Here is an 18,446-nt window from a genome sequence, read left to right as displayed (position 1 = left end):
AAAGGACTCATCTATACACTTTTTACTAAAAAGATGCTTATAAAACTTAAAAGTAGCATTCAACATTCCCTGCATAGATGTTTCACCCTCTAGATTTGTGATCACTTCTCTTTTATCCATGACTTTTTTGAAGAAGAAGCGAGAGCACTTCTCCCCCTCCTCCAAGTGCTGCACTCTAGAGTTAAAAATAACCTCTTTCCCCTTTGTGTCTATGCAGTTCTGGATTTCAGTTTTTAGGCCAGCAATATCATCTCCCACCTCCACCCCTAGCTCTTTGAATTTAAAAAGTGTTTGTAGTTTGGTGTTAAGATCACTAAAACATCTTTTTTTCTCTCTAGCTTTACGTCTCCCTGCTTTTATAAAAAACATTCTGACTTTTTTTTTCAAATTTTCCCACCAGGTTACCATAGGGGCATCAGAAGGTTTTTGTCGCCGCCAGGCTTGATAGGCTTTACCAAAGTCTTGTCGAATCAGAGGGTCCTCCAGCAGGTAAGTACTTAGACGCCAGAGGCCCCTGTTGACCCTCTGTTCATCCCGGTATTCTAGGTGCACCTCCAAGCCCTTATGGTCAGAAAATATATTTGATGTTAAAACACATTTTACAGGGTTAAAATCATCTGATAGGAAAATAAAATCGATCCTGGAGGACACCCCTCTTCCGGACCACGTATAACCAGGGTCCGTCGGCAGGAGTGACCTCCACGCATCGCATAATTTAAAATCAGTTATAAAATCTTTCAATAGATGACATGACTTATCCAATTTGCGTAAAGGGTCACCCCCTGCTCGTTGTTCACTAGCACAAAGACAATTAAAATCACCCCCTACGATCAGGGGAGATGACCCAGTACAGTACAATGGCAATATCCCAAATAAATTAATTCTCTCTTGCTTATCAGGGGGAGCATAAATATTCATTACACGTAGGGTAAAACCATTAAATTTAAAATGCACTAAAACCACTCTGCCTGGTACTATTTCTGTGACAGCATTTATAGTAATATTTCTCCCACAACAGAGGAAGCCCACCCCCGCTGACTTGTTGTCATTGGAGCCAGACCAGATGGAGGGCCCCAGTCTCCAATCTGTCTTGATGTCATTATAATTTAGTGCATGTTGTATCCCGCATTCCTGTAATAAACAAATGTCAAAGTCAGCGGTTTCTAAATACTTGAATAGAGCAGCCCTACGGACTGGGCTCTTTAATGACCTCACATTCAGTGAGACAAGTCTTAATGTGGGCATTCATAGGTCAGGGTGGTGGATCTTCCATGAGGACACCTGACTCAAAGCCCTGTATGTCAAATTGCTCCAGGACATCCGGGCTAGAGGACCCAAACGACTCGATATTCTGTGAGCCGGCGGTTGCCCCCTCGTAGGTCACGGTTCCCAGCCACATTCCAGGAGACGCTGGGGCTTCGACATTCCGTCTCTTTTTCGGGGCAGACTCCACTAGGTCACTGGTGCAGTCCTCCTCTTCCTCCACCTCCTCCAGGGGGGAAGACTGGTCCATCAGGATAAGATCAACACAGATTTCCTGATGTTCGCCACCTAGAAGCAAAGCCCCCTCATCTGGCTGGCTAATCGCCCTGGAAGATCCTGAGGCCATCGCTGCATGGTCCCCTGTAGCCAACCGCACAGGGGCACCACCCTCCAGCCCAACAGGATCGGTATCGGGAACCATCGATACGGAGGATACCCTCCCAGAAGGAGGACCCCCCCGCTCCGGTCCATGCAAGGTCCGCCCCTCGTTAAGGGACTTCGATGCAGGTGCCGCCCCAGAGGGGCCTCCGGCTCCCTGCTCCATCCCAGCCTTCTCGCCCTTCGAAACGCCCTCCGACGCCGGCCCGCCAGTGAAGACCGGCGGGCGCATCGGCTCAGCTGCAGAAGATGCAGCTTCTGCGTAGGTCCTGGTCCTGGTCCTATTGGGGCATCCTCGGAACATGTGCCCCGCCCCACCGCAGAGATTACATTTCCTCCCAGCGGGACAGTCCTTCATTAGATGTCCGTAACAGCTGCAATTATTGCAGCGGTCTACTTTCCTGCCCGTGCAGGACGTTTGGGTATGACCCATTTGTCCACAGTTCCTGCAACATACTGGCATTCCAGGATAAAATAAGTAGCCTCTGCTCTTACCGATTACGAAGGTTGAGGGAGGGTGTAGCATTCCTCCCACTCCACTAAGGTCCCTCTTTAGACGGGCCATATACCTTCTCTTGCCGCACCAGAAGCCTACCGCGTTCTTCACAGTACCCAGGTATCTCAGATCATCACAATAACGGGTAAGGTAGGTCGAGATGTCTGCAGCTTCCACAAAGGGGTTCGGGAAATGCACCACGATGGGGATCTCGTCATAAGCATACAAGAGACAAAAGGTTAGTCCATCCAATTCATCTAAGTAGTTTTTCTCGTTTACCTTTTGTACGAGTTGCTGACAGCATCCCTGGCTCTTGAAGGTGATGGTGTAAGTCCCCTTGTACTCGTTGTCCTGGAAGCAGAATATGTCTTCCCGCCGAAACTCCAGAACTCCAAGCAGAATCCTATGGCAGATGTAGTCCAAATTCTTCTCCATCCTCGATGCTGCTCCAACTTCAATCCTCACGGTGTTCCTCATCCGGGCATCACCAGATGAATATGTGAGCGTTGCCGGCATCCTTCACTCAGGAACGTACCGACTCTTCTCTCTGAAAGGCGCAAGCCATCATGGGATCCCTTCCCGTTGCTCCCGGACTAATCCTTCCTCCCAATAGCAGCAGGGGGGTTAAGTCCCTCCGAAGAGGAACGATCCCCCCAGGCCGAGAGAAAGGGTACCAAGAGCACCTCACAGGCAAGACCACACAGGTAAACCTGATAGATCGTGCCAAAAGGCCGAGAAGCGATAACCAGAATTGGTTTCAAACTACGGAGCCACCCAAGGATCCTGAAAAGTCCATTTGTGGAGATGAGCTCCTGGACTCCCGTTAAGAAGACATGTTGTCAACCTCTAGATCCCTTACATGCCTGCACTTTTCGGCTTGCTGCTGCTGCAATCCACGCGTTTTAGATCTGCATAACTCCACCTCTTTAAACACAGCACCTTCACCCCCTGCTGTTCCCACCCGCCTCAACACCGTTGGAAGGGAGGAGAACCAATTAAGGCGGGGGGTGGGGTGGAACGAGCAGCTGTCTACCCTTAGCAGGAGGGCTGCTGATTACATACCTCTCCTGCTGCTGCTGCTGCTGCTGCTGGCTGTCCAGCAGCAGACTGAAGGTGGCTGCTGCTGTGCACAGGTATATAAAGGCTCAGAGTCTATTATGACACGCGCAGCCAGCGTTCCATTGCCACATTCCATCTACTGCAGGCAGGATACCTGGCTGGCTGAATGTCGCTGAGAAGCTCACAGAGACCGCCATAAGCAACAGTTTAACAGAATGCCACAGACTAATCAACCAAACTTTTTGGGTTGGGTTCTCTTTTATAGTCTGCAGGCATTAAATGAAAGAAGTCAGTGTTCCAGCAGAGGGAGACAACGTTTCAGAAAAGGCATTGTAGCAAACCAAAAAAGAAATTTTAAGCGCAGCAGAGTAACCAGCGCACATACCTGTTAGCTCAGGTGAGTTTAAAAGGCTGCTGTTGATAACAAGGGCATTTGCTAAATAGATGGTGTGTGTGCAACAATATACTGAAAGGTCAATTATATTGTGCAGCTTATCTCACCACCTGTAGTTATTTAGGTGAAAGCTCCAAAATGCTTGCCTAATATGTCTGTTTATCCAAAAGGAAGTAAAAAGGGAGAGCTAGAAAGATAGCATTTCATTACATTACATGGCAATGCAATGCGCAGTTGCTGAAGTTGAACCAAAATGAGCTTGTAATCTGGCTTCTGCAACTTTGAACATGAAAAATCCAATGAGGAGAAGAAAAGCAAAGCCAAAGAGTCCATCCCAAAATCCGACAAACAAGCAAAATGAACAAAAAACATTGAATTCAATTCTTTCTGATTTAAGAAACTGCATTAAAGAAGGGGTGCACCGGTCCTGGAGATACTGCAATACCAGGTCAATGCGTGGAGTGGACAGAGCAAGCTCTTTTTCCATCTCCCTGTTCTAAAAATCCATTTAATATATGGTCCCCAGATAGGGGACGTATCAGATATTAAACTGATAAGAACAGATACTACACTTGATCTTAGCCAAAAGGCCGAGAAGCGATAACCAGAATTGGTTTCAAACTACGGAGCCACCCAAGGATCCTGAAAAGTCCATTTGTGGAGATGAGCTCCTGGACTCCCGTTAAGAAGACATGTTGTCAACCTCTAGATCCCTTACATGCCTGCACTTTTCGGCTTGCTGCTGCTGCAATCCACGCGTTTTAGATCTGCATAACTCCACCTCTTTAAACACAGCACCTTCACCCCCTGCTGTTCCCACCCGCCTCAACACCGTTGGAAGGGAGGAGAACCAATTAAGGCGGGGGGTGGGGTGGAACGAGCAGCTGTCTACCCTTAGCAGGAGGGCTGCTGATTACATACCTCTCCTGCTGCTGCTGCTGCTGCTGGCTGTCCAGCAGCAGACTGAAGGTGGCTGCTGCTGTGCACAGGTATATAAAGGCTCAGAGCCTATTATGACACGCGCAGCCAGCGTTCCATTGCCACATTCCATCTACTGCAGGCAGGATACCTGGCTGGCTGAATGTCGCTGAGAAGCTCACAGAGACCGCCATAAGCAACAGTTTAACAGAATGCCACAGACTAATCAACCAAACTTTTTGGGTTGGGTTCTCTTTTATAGTCTGCAGGCATTAAATGAAAGAAGTCAGTGTTCCAGCAGAGGGAGACAACGTTTCAGAAAAGGCATTGTAGCAAACCAAAAAAGAAATTTTAAGCGCAGCAGAGTAACCAGCGCACATACCTGTTAGCTCAGGTGAGTTTAAAAGGCTGCTGTTGATAACAAGGGCATTTGCTAAATAGATGGTGTGTGTGCAACAATATACTGAAAGGTCAATTATATTGTGCAGCTTATCTCACCACCTGTAGTTATTTAGGTGAAAGCTCCAAAATGCTTGCCTAATATGTCTGTTTATCCAAAAGGAAGTAAAAAGGGAGAGCTAGAAAGATAGCATTTCATTACATTACATGGCAATGCAATGCACAGTTGCTGAAGTTGAACCAAAATGAGCTTGTAATCTGGCTTCTGCAACTTTGAACATGAAAAATCCAATGAGGAGAAGAAAAGCAAAGCCAAAGAGTCCATCCCAAAATCCGACAAACAAGCAAAATGAACAAAAAACATTGAATTCAATTCTTTCTGATTTTAGAAACTGCATTAAAGAAGGGGTGCACCGGTCCTGGAGATACTGCAATACCAGGTCAATGCGTGGAGTGGACAGAGCAAGCTCTTTTTCCATCTCCCTGTTCTAAAAATCCATTTAATATATGGTCCCCAGATAGGGGACGTATCAGATATTAAACTGATAAGAACAGATACTACACTTGATCTTAGCCAAAAGGCCGAGAAGCGATAACCAGAATTGGTTTCAAACTACGGAGCCACCCAAGGATCCTGAAAAGTCCATTTGTGGAGATGAGCTCCTGGACTCCCGTTAAGAAGACATGTTGTCAACCTCTAGATCCCTTACATGCCTGCACTTTTCGGCTTGCTGCTGCTGCAATCCACGCGTTTTAGATCTGCATAACTCCACCTCTTTAAACACAGCACCTTCACCCCCTGCTGTTCCCACCCGCCTCAACACCGTTGGAAGGGAGGAGAACCAATTAAGGCGGGGGGTGGGGTGGAACGAGCAGCTGTCTACCCTTAGCAGGAGGGCTGCTGATTACATACCTCTCCTGCTGCTGCTGCTGCTGCTGCTGGCTGTCCAGCAGCAGACTGAAGGTGGCTGCTGCTGTGCACAGGTATATAAAGGCTCAGAGCCTATTATGACACGCGCAGCCAGCGTTCCATTGCCACATTCCATCTACTGCAGGCAGGATACCTGGCTGGCTGAATGTCGCTGAGAAGCTCACAGAGACCGCCATAAGCAACAGTTTAACAGAATGCCACAGACTAATCAACCAAACTTTTTGGGTTGGGTTCTCTTTTATAGTCTGCAGGCATTAAATGAAAGAAGTCAGTGTTCCAGCAGAGGGAGACAACGTTTCAGAAAAGGCATTGTAGCAAACCAAAAAAGAAATTTTAAGCGCAGCAGAGTAACCAGCGCACATACCTGTTAGCTCAGGTGAGTTTAAAAGGCTGCTGTTGATAACAAGGGCATTTGCTAAATAGATGGTGTGTGTGCAACAATATACTGAAAGGTCAATTATATTGTGCAGCTTATCTCACCACCTGTAGTTATTTAGGTGAAAGCTCCAAAATGCTTGCCTAATATGTCTGTTTATCCAAAAGGAAGTAAAAAGGGAGAGCTAGAAAGATAGCATTTCATTACATTACATGGCAATGCAATGCACAGTTGCTGAAGTTGAACCAAAATGAGCTTGTAATCTGGCTTCTGCAACTTTGAACATGAAAAATCCAATGAGGAGAAGAAAAGCAAAGCCAAAGAGTCCATCCCAAAATCCGACAAACAAGCAAAATGAACAAAAAACATTGAATTCAATTCTTTCTGATTTTAGAAACTGCATTAAAGAAGGGGTGCACCGGTCCTGGAGATACTGCAATACCAGGTCAATGCGTGGAGTGGACAGAGCAAGCTCTTTTTCCATCTCCCTGTTCTAAAAATCCATTTAATATATGGTCCCCAGATAGGGGACGTATCAGATATTAAACTGATAAGAACAGATACTACACTTGATCTTAGCCAAAAGGCCGAGAAGCGATAACCAGAATTGGTTTCAAACTACGGAGCCACCCAAGGATCCTGAAAAGTCCATTTGTGGAGATGAGCTCCTGGACTCCCGTTAAGAAGACATGTTGTCAACCTCTAGATCCCTTACATGCCTGCACTTTTCGGCTTGCTGCTGCTGCAATCCACGCGTTTTAGATCTGCATAACTCCACCTCTTTAAACACAGCACCTTCACCCCCTGCTGTTCCCACCCGCCTCAACACCGTTGGAAGGGAGGAGAACCAATTAAGGCGGGGGGTGGGGTGGAACGAGCAGCTGTCTACCCTTAGCAGGAGGGCTGCTGATTACATACCTCTCCTGCTGCTGCTGCTGCTGCTGCTGGCTGTCCAGCAGCAGACTGAAGGTGGCTGCTGCTGTGCACAGGTATATAAAGGCTCAGAGCCTATTATGACACGCGCAGCCAGCGTTCCATTGCCACATTCCATCTACTGCAGGCAGGATACCTGGCTGGCTGAATGTCGCTGAGAAGCTCACAGAGACCGCCATAAGCAACAGTTTAACAGAATGCCACAGACTAATCAACCAAACTTTTTGGGTTGGGTTCTCTTTTATAGTCTGCAGGCATTAAATGAAAGAAGTCAGTGTTCCAGCAGAGGGAGACAACGTTTCAGAAAAGGCATTGTAGCAAACCAAAAAAGAAATTTTAAGCGCAGCAGAGTAACCAGCGCACATACCTGTTAGCTCAGGTGAGTTTAAAAGGCTGCTGTTGATAACAAGGGCATTTGCTAAATAGATGGTGTGTGTGCAACAATATACTGAAAGGTCAATTATATTGTGCAGCTTATCTCACCACCTGTAGTTATTTAGGTGAAAGCTCCAAAATGCTTGCCTAATATGTCTGTTTATCCAAAAGGAAGTAAAAAGGGAGAGCTAGAAAGATAGCATTTCATTACATTACATGGCAATGCAATGCACAGTTGCTGAAGTTGAACCAAAATGAGCTTGTAATCTGGCTTCTGCAACTTTGAACATGAAAAATCCAATGAGGAGAAGAAAAGCAAAGCCAAAGAGTCCATCCCAAAATCCGACAAACAAGCAAAATGAACAAAAAACATTGAATTCAATTCTTTCTGATTTTAGAAACTGCATTAAAGAAGGGGTGCACCGGTCCTGGAGATACTGCAATACCAGGTCAATGCGTGGAGTGGACAGAGCAAGCTCTTTTTCCATCTCCCTGTTCTAAAAATCCATTTAATATATGGTCCCCAGATAGGGGACGTATCAGATATTAAACTGATAAGAACAGATACTACACTTGATCTTAGCCAAAAGGCCGAGAAGCGATAACCAGAATTGGTTTCAAACTACGGAGCCACCCAAGGATCCTGAAAAGTCCATTTGTGGAGATGAGCTCCTGGACTCCCGTTAAGAAGACATGTTGTCAACCTCTAGATCCCTTACATGCCTGCACTTTTCGGCTTGCTGCTGCTGCAATCCACGCGTTTTAGATCTGCATAACTCCACCTCTTTAAACACAGCACCTTCACCCCCTGCTGTTCCCACCCGCCTCAACACCGTTGGAAGGGAGGAGAACCAATTAAGGCGGGGGGTGGGGTGGAACGAGCAGCTGTCTACCCTTAGCAGGAGGGCTGCTGATTACATACCTCTCCTGCTGCTGCTGCTGCTGCTGCTGGCTGTCCAGCAGCAGACTGAAGGTGGCTGCTGCTGTGCACAGGTATATAAAGGCTCAGAGCCTATTATGACACGCGCAGCCAGCGTTCCATTGCCACATTCCATCTACTGCAGGCAGGATACCTGGTTGGCTGAATGTCGCTGAGAAGCTCACAGAGACCGCCATAAGCAACAGTTTAACAGAATGCCACAGACTAATCAACCAAACTTTTTGGGTTGGGTTCTCTTTTATAGTCTGCAGGCATTAAATGAAAGAAGTCAGTGTTCCAGCAGAGGGAGACAACGTTTCAGAAAAGGCATTGTAGCAAACCAAAAAAGAAATTTTAAGCGCAGCAGAGTAACCAGCGCACATACCTGTTAGCTCAGGTGAGTTTAAAAGGCTGCTGTTGATAACAAGGGCATTTGCTAAATAGATGGTGTGTGTGCAACAATATACTGAAAGGTCAATTATATTGTGCAGCTTATCTCACCACCTGTAGTTATTTAGGTGAAAGCTCCAAAATGCTTGCCTAATATGTCTGTTTATCCAAAAGGAAGTGAAAAGGGAGAGCTAGAAAGATAGCATTTCATTACATTACATGGCAATGCAATGCACAGTTGCTGAAGTTGAACCAAAATGAGCTTGTAATCTGGCTTCTGCAACTTTGAACATGAAAAATCCAATGAGGAGAAGAAAAGCAAAGCCAAAGAGTCCATCCCAAAATCCGACAAACAAGCAAAATGAACAAAAAACATTGAATTCAATTCTTTCTGATTTTAGAAACTGCATTAAAGAAGGGGTGCACCGGTCCTGGAGATACTGCAATACCAGGTCAATGCGTGGAGTGGACAGAGCAAGCTCTTTTTCCATCTCCCTGTTCTAAAAATCCATTTAATATATGGTCCCCAGATAGGGGACGTATCAGATATTAAACTGATAAGAACAGATACTACACTTGATCTTAGCCAAAAGGCCGAGAAGCGATAACCAGAATTGGTTTCAAACTACGGAGCCACCCAAGGATCCTGAAAAGTCCATTTGTGGAGATGAGCTCCTGGACTCCCGTTAAGAAGACATGTTGTCAACCTCTAGATCCCTTACATGCCTGCACTTTTCGGCTTGCTGCTGCTGCAATCCACGCGTTTTAGATCTGCATAACTCCACCTCTTTAAACACAGCACCTTCACCCCCTGCTGTTCCCACCCGCCTCAACACCGTTGGAAGGGAGGAGAACCAATTAAGGCGGGGGGTGGGGTGGAACGAGCAGCTGTCTACCCTTAGCAGGAGGGCTGCTGATTACATACCTCTCCTGCTGCTGCTGCTGCTGCTGCTGGCTGTCCAGCAGCAGACTGAAGGTGGCTGCTGCTGTGCACAGGTATATAAAGGCTCAGAGCCTATTATGACACGCGCAGCCAGCGTTCCATTGCCACATTCCATCTACTGCAGGCAGGATACCTGGCTGGCTGAATGTCGCTGAGAAGCTCACAGAGACCGCCATAAGCAACAGTTTAACAGAATGCCACAGACTAATCAACCAAACTTTTTGGGTTGGGTTCTCTTTTATAGTCTGCAGGCATTAAATGAAAGAAGTCAGTGTTCCAGCAGAGGGAGACAACGTTTCAGAAAAGGCATTGTAGCAAACCAAAAAAGAAATTTTAAGCGCAGCAGAGTAACCAGCGCACATACCTGTTAGCTCAGGTGAGTTTAAAAGGCTGCTGTTGATAACAAGGGCATTTGCTAAATAGATGGTGTGTGTGCAACAATATACTGAAAGGTCAATTATATTGTGCAGCTTATCTCACCACCTGTAGTTATTTAGGTGAAAGCTCCAAAATGCTTGCCTAATATGTCTGTTTATCCAAAAGGAAGTAAAAAGGGAGAGCTAGAAAGATAGCATTTCATTACATTACATGGCAATGCAATGCACAGTTGCTGAAGTTGAACCAAAATGAGCTTGTAATCTGGCTTCTGCAACTTTGAACATGAAAAATCCAATGAGGAGAAGAAAAGCAAAGCCAAAGAGTCCATCCCAAAATCCGACAAACAAGCAAAATGAACAAAAAACATTGAATTCAATTCTTTCTGATTTTAGAAACTGCATTAAAGAAGGGGTGCACCGGTCCTGGAGATACTGCAATACCAGGTCAATGCGTGGAGTGGACAGAGCAAGCTCTTTTTCCATCTCCCTGTTCTAAAAATCCATTTAATATATGGTCCCCAGATAGGGGACGTATCAGATATTAAACTGATAAGAACAGATACTACACTTGATCTTAGCCAAAAGGCCGAGAAGCGATAACCAGAATTGGTTTCAAATTACGGAGCCACCCAAGGATCCTGAAAAGTCCATTTGTGGAGATGAGCTCCTGGACTCCCGTTAAGAAGACATGTTGTCAACCTCTAGATCCCTTACATGCCTGCACTTTTCGGCTTGCTGCTGCTGCAATCCACGCGTTTTAGATCTGCATAACTCCACCTCTTTAAACACAGCACCTTCACCCCCTGCTGTTCCCACCCGCCTCAACATCGTTGGAAGGGAGGAGAACCAATTAAGGCGGGGGCTGGGGTGGAACGAGCAGCTGTCTACCCTTAGCAGGAGGGCTGCTGATTACATACCTCTCCTGCTGCTGCTGCTGCTGCTGGCTGTCCAGCAGCAGACTGAAGGTGGCTGCTGCTGTGCACAGGTATATAAAGGCTCAGAGCCTATTATGACACGCGCAGCCAGCGTTCCATTGCCACATTCCATCTACTGCATGCAGGATACCTGGCTGGCTGAATGTCGCTGAGAAGCTCACAGAGACCGCCATAAGCAACAGTTTAACAGAATGCCACAGACTAATCAACCAAACTTTTTGGGTTGGGTTCTCTTTTATAGTCTGCAGGCATTAAATGAAAGAAGTCAGTGTTCCAGCAGAGGGAGACAACGTTTCAGAAAAGGCATTGTAGCAAACCAAAAAAGAAATTTTAAGCGCAGCAGAGTAACCAGCGCACATACCTGTTAGCTCAGGTGAGTTTAAAAGGCTGCTGTTGATAACAAGGGCATTTGCTAAATAGATGGTGTGTGTGCAACAATATACTGAAAGGTCAATTATATTGTGCAGCTTATCTCACCACCTGTAGTTATTTAGGTGAAAGCTCCAAAATGCTTGCCTAATATGTCTGTTTATCCAAAAGGAAGTAAAAAGGGAGAGCTAGAAAGATAGCATTTCATTACATTACATGGCAATGCAATGCACAGTTGCTGAAGTTGAACCAAAATGAGCTTGTAATCTGGCTTCTGCAACTTTGAACATGAAAAATCCAATGAGGAGAAGAAAAGCAAAGCCAAAGAGTCCATCCCAAAATCCGACAAACAAGCAAAATGAACAAAAAACATTGAATTCAATTCTTTCTGATTTTAGAAACTGCATTAAAGAAGGGGTGCACCGGTCCTGGAGATACTGCAATACCAGGTCAATGCGTGGAGTGGACAGAGCAAGCTCTTTTTCCATCTCCCTGTTCTAAAAATCCATTTAATATATGGTCCCCAGATAGGGGACGTATCAGATATTAAACTGATAAAAACAGATTTTTTTTTTTTTTTTTTTTTTTTTTTTTTTTTTTTTTTAAACCATTCAGGTTAGTTTTATAGCAAATCAGTAGGATATACCAAAACTGTTGCAAAAAAACTTCTCATCATCATGGCCATATTTATTAAGCATAAAGTAACCTAATATTACAGAAAGAAGAACATCTTATTAATATAAACCAAAAGATCACTGAAATTTTACAATATGCCTCCACTTTTTAAATTTCCATATTCCCTCGGCATCTGTTCCTCCACCGCTACTACTATCCATCTTGTAAATCAAAAATAGCCTAGAAAGAATAATCCTAATACATTCATTTACTGTAATTGATTTCCTTTTAAATACACAAAGATTCCTCACATCCCACAAACTTTCTAACACACAAGCCATAATTAACCACAAAACTCTCTCCTTTACACGTCCACTTGCACCAATACCAAACATAACCACACGCCAATCCACAAAAGTCACTCCTGCCAAACTCCTACACAACCCCCCTACACATTTCCACACGTCTTGCGCAAAATCACAATCCCACATCAGATGCATAACCGTCTCACAACCATTACATCCATCTCTTGGACAAACATCCGACCTAATCAAACCTCTCTTCTTTTGAACGTCTCTCACTGGAAGAATATTGTGAAACGCCATCCACACTACATCCTTCTGTTTGTTGGACATCCCATACATACCCAACTTTCTCCAAGCATCCGCAACCTCATTCCCTCTCAAACCAACAATATTAGACTCGACCTCATTTGCACACAATTTCCTATACACCCTCTTAGTCATTCTAAACTCATCCACCGGCACACTCAGCAAATCATACTTCTTGACAAACTTCTCAATCACCTCATACCACACCGGACACTTAAAAGACACAGGCACTCTCGCATCCCTCTTTCTCCAACCTAACCCATACAACATCCATCCTGCAGAATAACTTGCCATACATGCACCCTTATTACCTTTACCCAACAATACCACAATCGTCTTAATATAATGGAGCCCTAAAAAAACCTCAACATTAGGAAATCCCAAACCACCATGCTGGCAGGCCTTATAAAGGCTTTCCCTCTTCAGCTTCTCCATCTTGCTGCACCAGAAAAAAGAAAAAATCATTTTCTCAACTCTCTTCACTTTCCTAAAAGGGGATGGAAAAATTATGGCCACAAAAAGCAGAATGGGTAAGATCACTGCTTTGATAACTAGAACTTTGCCCCGCAAAGAAAGATCTCTCATTCTCCAAAAATTCAATTTTCGCTCAACACGCATACCACACTCGTCCCAACTCTCATTTCCTTTCAGATCATCATTGAAAAATACCCCTAAAACCTTAATTGCACTCTCCTCATACTTAACACCTTCCATACGAATACTGTCATCTCCAAAGCATTTGAAACTACACTTAGTCCAGTTAACTCTAAAACCTGATGCACCACAGAAAAAATCCAAAAGCAACCTCACCCTACTCATTGAAGCCATACTTTCACTCACCATCACAACATCATCCATGTAACCTAACACCTTCACATGCTTACCACCACTCCCAGGCACTAACAATCCTCTCATCATTTTCTCACGTCTCACTAAACACAGCAAAGGCTCAATCACACATACAAACAAGACAGGGGACATAGGGCACCCCTGTCTTACACCAGACCTAATCATCACTTTGTCAGACAACCATCCATTCACTAAAAACTCACTTGACACATAATCATATAAAGACTTAACTCCATTCAGAAAAACCCTAGGGAAACCCATCCTCTCCAATACTTTAAACAGAAACACATGCGAAACTCTATCAAAAGCCTTTTCGAAATCAATTGCTAACACCATACACTTCTGCTTTCTAGTCTTACAATCCCCAAGCATATCCCTTAACAATAACAAATTATCACTTATACTCCGACCAGGCACGGCACACACTTGGTCATCCTCCACAACCCTACCAATCACCTCACGCATACGATTTGCTAACAATTTACTGTAGACCTTATAATCAGCGTTAAGCAATGATATGGGTCTCCAGTTCTCCAAACGCTTTTTCTCACCCTTCTTAAACACAAGAACCACTATACCCTCTTTCATACTGTCACACAAAACACCATTCATCCACATATACCTACAAACCTCAGTCAAGTCCTTACCCAAAAACTCCCAAGCTTTCACATACAGCTCCACAGGCAACCCATCCTTCCCAGGCGTCTTATTCTTTTTAGCACTCATAACAACATTCCTCACCTCATCCAAAATAACATCCTCACACAAAGCATCACATTCATCCGAACCAAGTCTCTTCTCCATACCACTCAATACATGCGACACAAGTCCAGGATCAATCCATTTCTCATCGTACAACTTACTATAGAAGCCATTCACCTCATTCAACACATTCTTCCCAACCACACTAGATCCATCTTCACCTACCACTTCACTCAAATCCAACTTCCTTCCATTCATTTTTTTAAAAAAGTACCTGGTGCACTTTTCATTCTTTTCCAAATGCTCTAACTTGGTACGGTAAATAATCTCTTTACCTTTTTCATCCAGAAGACATTTTAACTCATTCTTAGCAACCTCAAGCTGATCAGACATATCCATTCCTTTCCTAACACACCCACGCAACCAATCAATCCGTCTACTTAAGTCATTAAATCTATTACGATATCTGGCAGCTTTTTTGTAGCCCCATTTTTTAAAGAAAGTTTTTAACTGTAATTTCACCCAATCCCACCATTCAAGCACACTACCAAAATCACGCTTACGCCACCTCCAACTTGCATACCTTTTCTCCAACTCACTCATCACCTCCTCATCCTCCAACAACCTCGTATTCAATTTCCAAACCCCACCCCCAAACACCATGTCCCCATTCGCACTAAAAACTCCACGCAAACACTCATGATCAGAAAAAGGTACCTTATGTTGAACATAACTTGAACAAACCATATTTTTGGAAAATAACATCCTATCTATTCTCGATGAAATATTACCACGGTCAGCATAATATGTAGGCGGTGGTGGAATGCCATACTCAAGTATTGCAGCGTCTAAGAAAGAAAAATCAGAAATAAGTTGAGATAACTTTTTTCCCGTAATGTCCACATTACCTTCTGTGACACAATTACAGTCACCAACAAAAACTGTAGGAATTTTTCCAGGGAGAAAAAAACTCAATTTCTCAAGAAGAGCAAGCCGCTCCTCTTTTTTAGTAGGACAATATAAATTAATCATTCTAACCTTCCACCCCCTATAACTCAAAAAAACAATAATGCAGCGACCCACCTCCACAACCGTGTAACTATCAATAGTAATATTCTTATTACCAACTAAAATCCCCACACCATCATTTTTGTTAAAGCTGGACCCCGACCAAACATACTGGCCATAAGGCCAGTCCTTATCCCCTGGAGATTCAGTAATCCCACACTCTTGTAGACAATAGACATCTGCACTCAAACCCTTTAGATAATCCAGAACTGTTGTTCTTCGGGTAACAGATCTAATTTGCCTAACATTAAGGGACACAATGTCCCATCCAGAATGATGCGGCATAAATAAAGGGGATCACACATAACCTGAAAAAAAAAAGAAAGAAAACATCAACTCAACCTTCATCAAGAAAAGCAAAGCTATTACCATCTGGCTGAATGCCAAATGTAACAATGTCAGGAGAAAATACATCTGACGGGTAAGCACGAGAGTCCACCGGGCTATCACACACGGCAGCAATGGATGAACACTCAGTCCTTGGCTTCTTCTTGACCACATCAGGATCCTCCTCATCAGAGAAACGGACAGCAGACAAGTCCCCTTGGCCACCGCCCCCGATCTCCTCTGAAGCAGTATTGCACCAAGATATGACAGGAGAATTGGACAAGTCCATTTCCCCCTCACCACGGACAACAAACTGGGGAGGGAAAGGTGACATCACCTCAGGAATCACCATGTCAAAGCCTCCTGACGCAGGAGGCTGAAGCTGGGCATCTTCAAATATGTCGTCCATCTGAGTGCCATCCTCTTCCTCTTGGGGAGCAGTTGCCTCCCCGACATCCGGAAGGGGACCTTGTGGAACCCTAGTAGAAGTCGAAGGAACAGCAGGCCCCTCCGCGACCACTTGAGCAAAAGACTTAGGAGTGGTTCTAGCTTGACACTGCCTAAGAACATGCCCCTCCTCACCACAAACATCACACTTTACCTGGTTCTTGCAGTCTTTCGCCATATGACCAGACGTGTTACACCTCCTGCAGGTTGGCGGATACCTGCAGGACTCCTGGACATGACCATACTTGTTACATCTTCTGCAGAAAAAAGGAGCATCAGGAAAGTACAAGAAACCAGTGTCTCTCCCAATAGAGAAACACATAGGAGGATAATGTATGCCCCCTGGCCCCTCAGGGTCTGTAGCAAAACGAACAAAGTACTTGTATTTGCCAGTCCACAAGCCTTCTTCATTCGAGATCTTGTGGGAAAAATGCACATAAGTACAATGCCTCCTCAAGAATACAGTAATGTCCTCCTGGGGGATAAAGGGATTGTGCATAAACACAACAACAGGAACATCCCCCTTTGAATAGAGGACAGTAAAAGTGAGTCCATCTAGGAGGGAGTTCTCAGTATGGCCTTTCAAGGTTCTATAAAGATTTTGGCAAGCAGCCATAGTAGAAAGAACCAGCACATACCTTCCATGACTTCTAAATTCCTGCAGGCAAAGAATGTCCGACTTCTTAATCTTCAATGCTTCATAGAAGATGGCATTCACCAGGTAGGACATGGAAAAATGTCCCTTCTTCTCCTCGGAAATCTCAATGCGAAATCCATTCTTGACCCGGGGGTCCCCGGTCCCAGCAAATTTCAGCTTGACTCCCATAGTCAGCCACGGAAATCGCCTTCCCGTTTCCTCCTCACTCTCCCCCTATAGCAGCATCCAGCTTAAGCCACCGGAGTGGCGATGCTGGAAGGCCGAGGGCTAGCACTCAAGGAACCTGATGTCCAGACACTTGATCTTAGCCAAAAGGCCGAGAAGCGATAAACAGAATTGGTTTCAAACTACGGAGCCACCCAAGGATCCTGAAAAGTCCATTTGTGGAGATGAGCTCCTGGACTCCCGTTAAGAAGACATGTTGTCAACCTCTAGATCCCTTACATGCCTGCACTTTTCGGCTTGCTGCTGCTGCAATCCACGCGTTTTAGATCTGCATAACTCCACCTCTTTAAACACAGCACCTTCACCCCCTGCTGTTCCCACCCGCCTCAACACCGTTGGAAGGGAGGAGAACCAATTAAGGCGGGGGGTGGGGTGGAACGAGCAGCTGTCTACCCTTAGCAGGAGGGCTGCTGATTACATACCTCTCCTGCTGCTGCTGCTGCTGCTGCTGGCTGTCCAGCAGCAGACTGAAGGTGGCTGCTGCTGTGCACAGGTATATAAAGGCTCAGAGCCTATTATGACACGCGCAGCCAGCGTTCCATTGCCACATTCCATCTACTGCAGGCAGGATACCTGGCTGGCTGAATGTCGCTGAGAAGCTCACAGAGACCGCCATAAGCAACAGTTTAACAGAATGCCACAGACTAATCAACCAAACTTTTTGGGTTGGGTTCTCTTTTATAGTCTGCAGGCATTAAATGAAAGAAGTCAGTGTTCCAGCAGAGGGAGACAACGTTTCAGAAAAGGCATTGTAGCAAACCAAAAAAGAAATTTTAAGCGCAGCAGAGTAACCAGCGCACATACCTGTTAGCTCAGGTGAGTTTAAAAGGCTGCTGTTGATAACAAGGGCATTTGCTAAATAGATGGTGTGTGTGCAACAATATACTGAAAGGTCAATTATATTGTGCAGCTTATCTCACCACCTGTAGTTATTTAGGTGAAAGCTCCAAAATGCTTGCCTAATATGTCTGTTTATCCAAAAGGAAGTAAAAAGGGAGAGCTAGAAAGATAGCATTTCATTACATTACATGGCAATGCAATGCACAGTTGCTGAAGTTGAACCAAAATGAGCTTGTAATCTGGCTTCTGCAACTTTGAACATGAAAAATCCAATGAGGAGAAGAAAAGCAAAGCCAAAGAGTCCATCCCAAAATCTGACAAACAAGCAAAATGAACAAAAAACATTGAATTCAATTCTTTCTGATTTTAGAAACTGCATTAAAGAAGGGGTGCACCGGTCCTGGAGATACTGCAATACCAGGTCAATGCGTGGAGTGGACAGAGCAAGCTCTTTTTCCATCTCCCTGTTCTAAAAATCCATTTAATATATGGTCCCCAGATAGGGGACGTATCAGATATTAAACTGATAAGAACAGATACTACACTTGATCTTAGCCAAAAGGCCGAGAAGCGATAGCCAGAATTGGTTTCAAACTACGGAGCCACCCAAGGATCCTGAAAAGTCCATTTGTGGAGATGAGCTCCTGGA

General features: G+C 44.8%; 7 non-coding genes and 1 pseudogene across 7 annotated transcripts; all 8 read right to left on the bottom strand.

Moving 5' to 3' along the window:
* Positions 1-4,001: 4,001 nt before the first annotated feature.
* LOC141246863 (U2 spliceosomal RNA) lies at positions 4,002-4,192 on the bottom strand. The gene has a single exon (XR_012310410.1). It is a non-coding gene; the product is annotated as a U2 spliceosomal RNA (small nuclear RNA).
* Positions 4,193-5,310: 1,118 nt separating this feature from the next.
* LOC141246862 (U2 spliceosomal RNA) lies at positions 5,311-5,501 on the bottom strand. The gene has a single exon (XR_012310409.1). It is a non-coding gene; the product is annotated as a U2 spliceosomal RNA (small nuclear RNA).
* A 1,121-nt stretch (positions 5,502-6,622) lies between these two features.
* Positions 6,623-6,813, bottom strand: LOC141246859 (U2 spliceosomal RNA). Its single transcript, XR_012310407.1, has one exon. It is a non-coding gene; the product is annotated as a U2 spliceosomal RNA (small nuclear RNA).
* Positions 6,814-7,934: 1,121 nt separating this feature from the next.
* Positions 7,935-8,125, bottom strand: LOC141246858 (U2 spliceosomal RNA). Its single transcript, XR_012310406.1, has one exon. It is a non-coding gene; the product is annotated as a U2 spliceosomal RNA (small nuclear RNA).
* A 1,121-nt stretch (positions 8,126-9,246) lies between these two features.
* Positions 9,247-9,437, bottom strand: LOC141246857 (U2 spliceosomal RNA). The gene has a single exon (XR_012310405.1). It is a non-coding gene; the product is annotated as a U2 spliceosomal RNA (small nuclear RNA).
* Positions 9,438-10,558: 1,121 nt separating this feature from the next.
* LOC141246856 (U2 spliceosomal RNA) lies at positions 10,559-10,749 on the bottom strand. Its single transcript, XR_012310404.1, has one exon. It is a non-coding gene; the product is annotated as a U2 spliceosomal RNA (small nuclear RNA).
* Positions 10,750-11,867: 1,118 nt separating this feature from the next.
* On the bottom strand, positions 11,868-12,038 carry LOC141246885 (U2 spliceosomal RNA; annotated as a pseudogene).
* A 6,143-nt stretch (positions 12,039-18,181) lies between these two features.
* On the bottom strand, positions 18,182-18,372 carry LOC141246854 (U2 spliceosomal RNA). The gene has a single exon (XR_012310403.1). It is a non-coding gene; the product is annotated as a U2 spliceosomal RNA (small nuclear RNA).
* Between the last annotated feature and the right edge of the window lie 74 nt (positions 18,373-18,446).

Source organism: Phyllobates terribilis, unplaced genomic scaffold (genome assembly GCF_046119375.1).
Source record: "Phyllobates terribilis strain yellow unplaced genomic scaffold, ASM4611937v1 Scaffold_2641__1_contigs__length_116562, whole genome shotgun sequence".
Taxonomy (NCBI): Eukaryota; Metazoa; Chordata; class Amphibia; order Anura; family Dendrobatidae; genus Phyllobates; species Phyllobates terribilis.
This window is presented reverse-complemented; position numbering and strand designations above follow the sequence as displayed.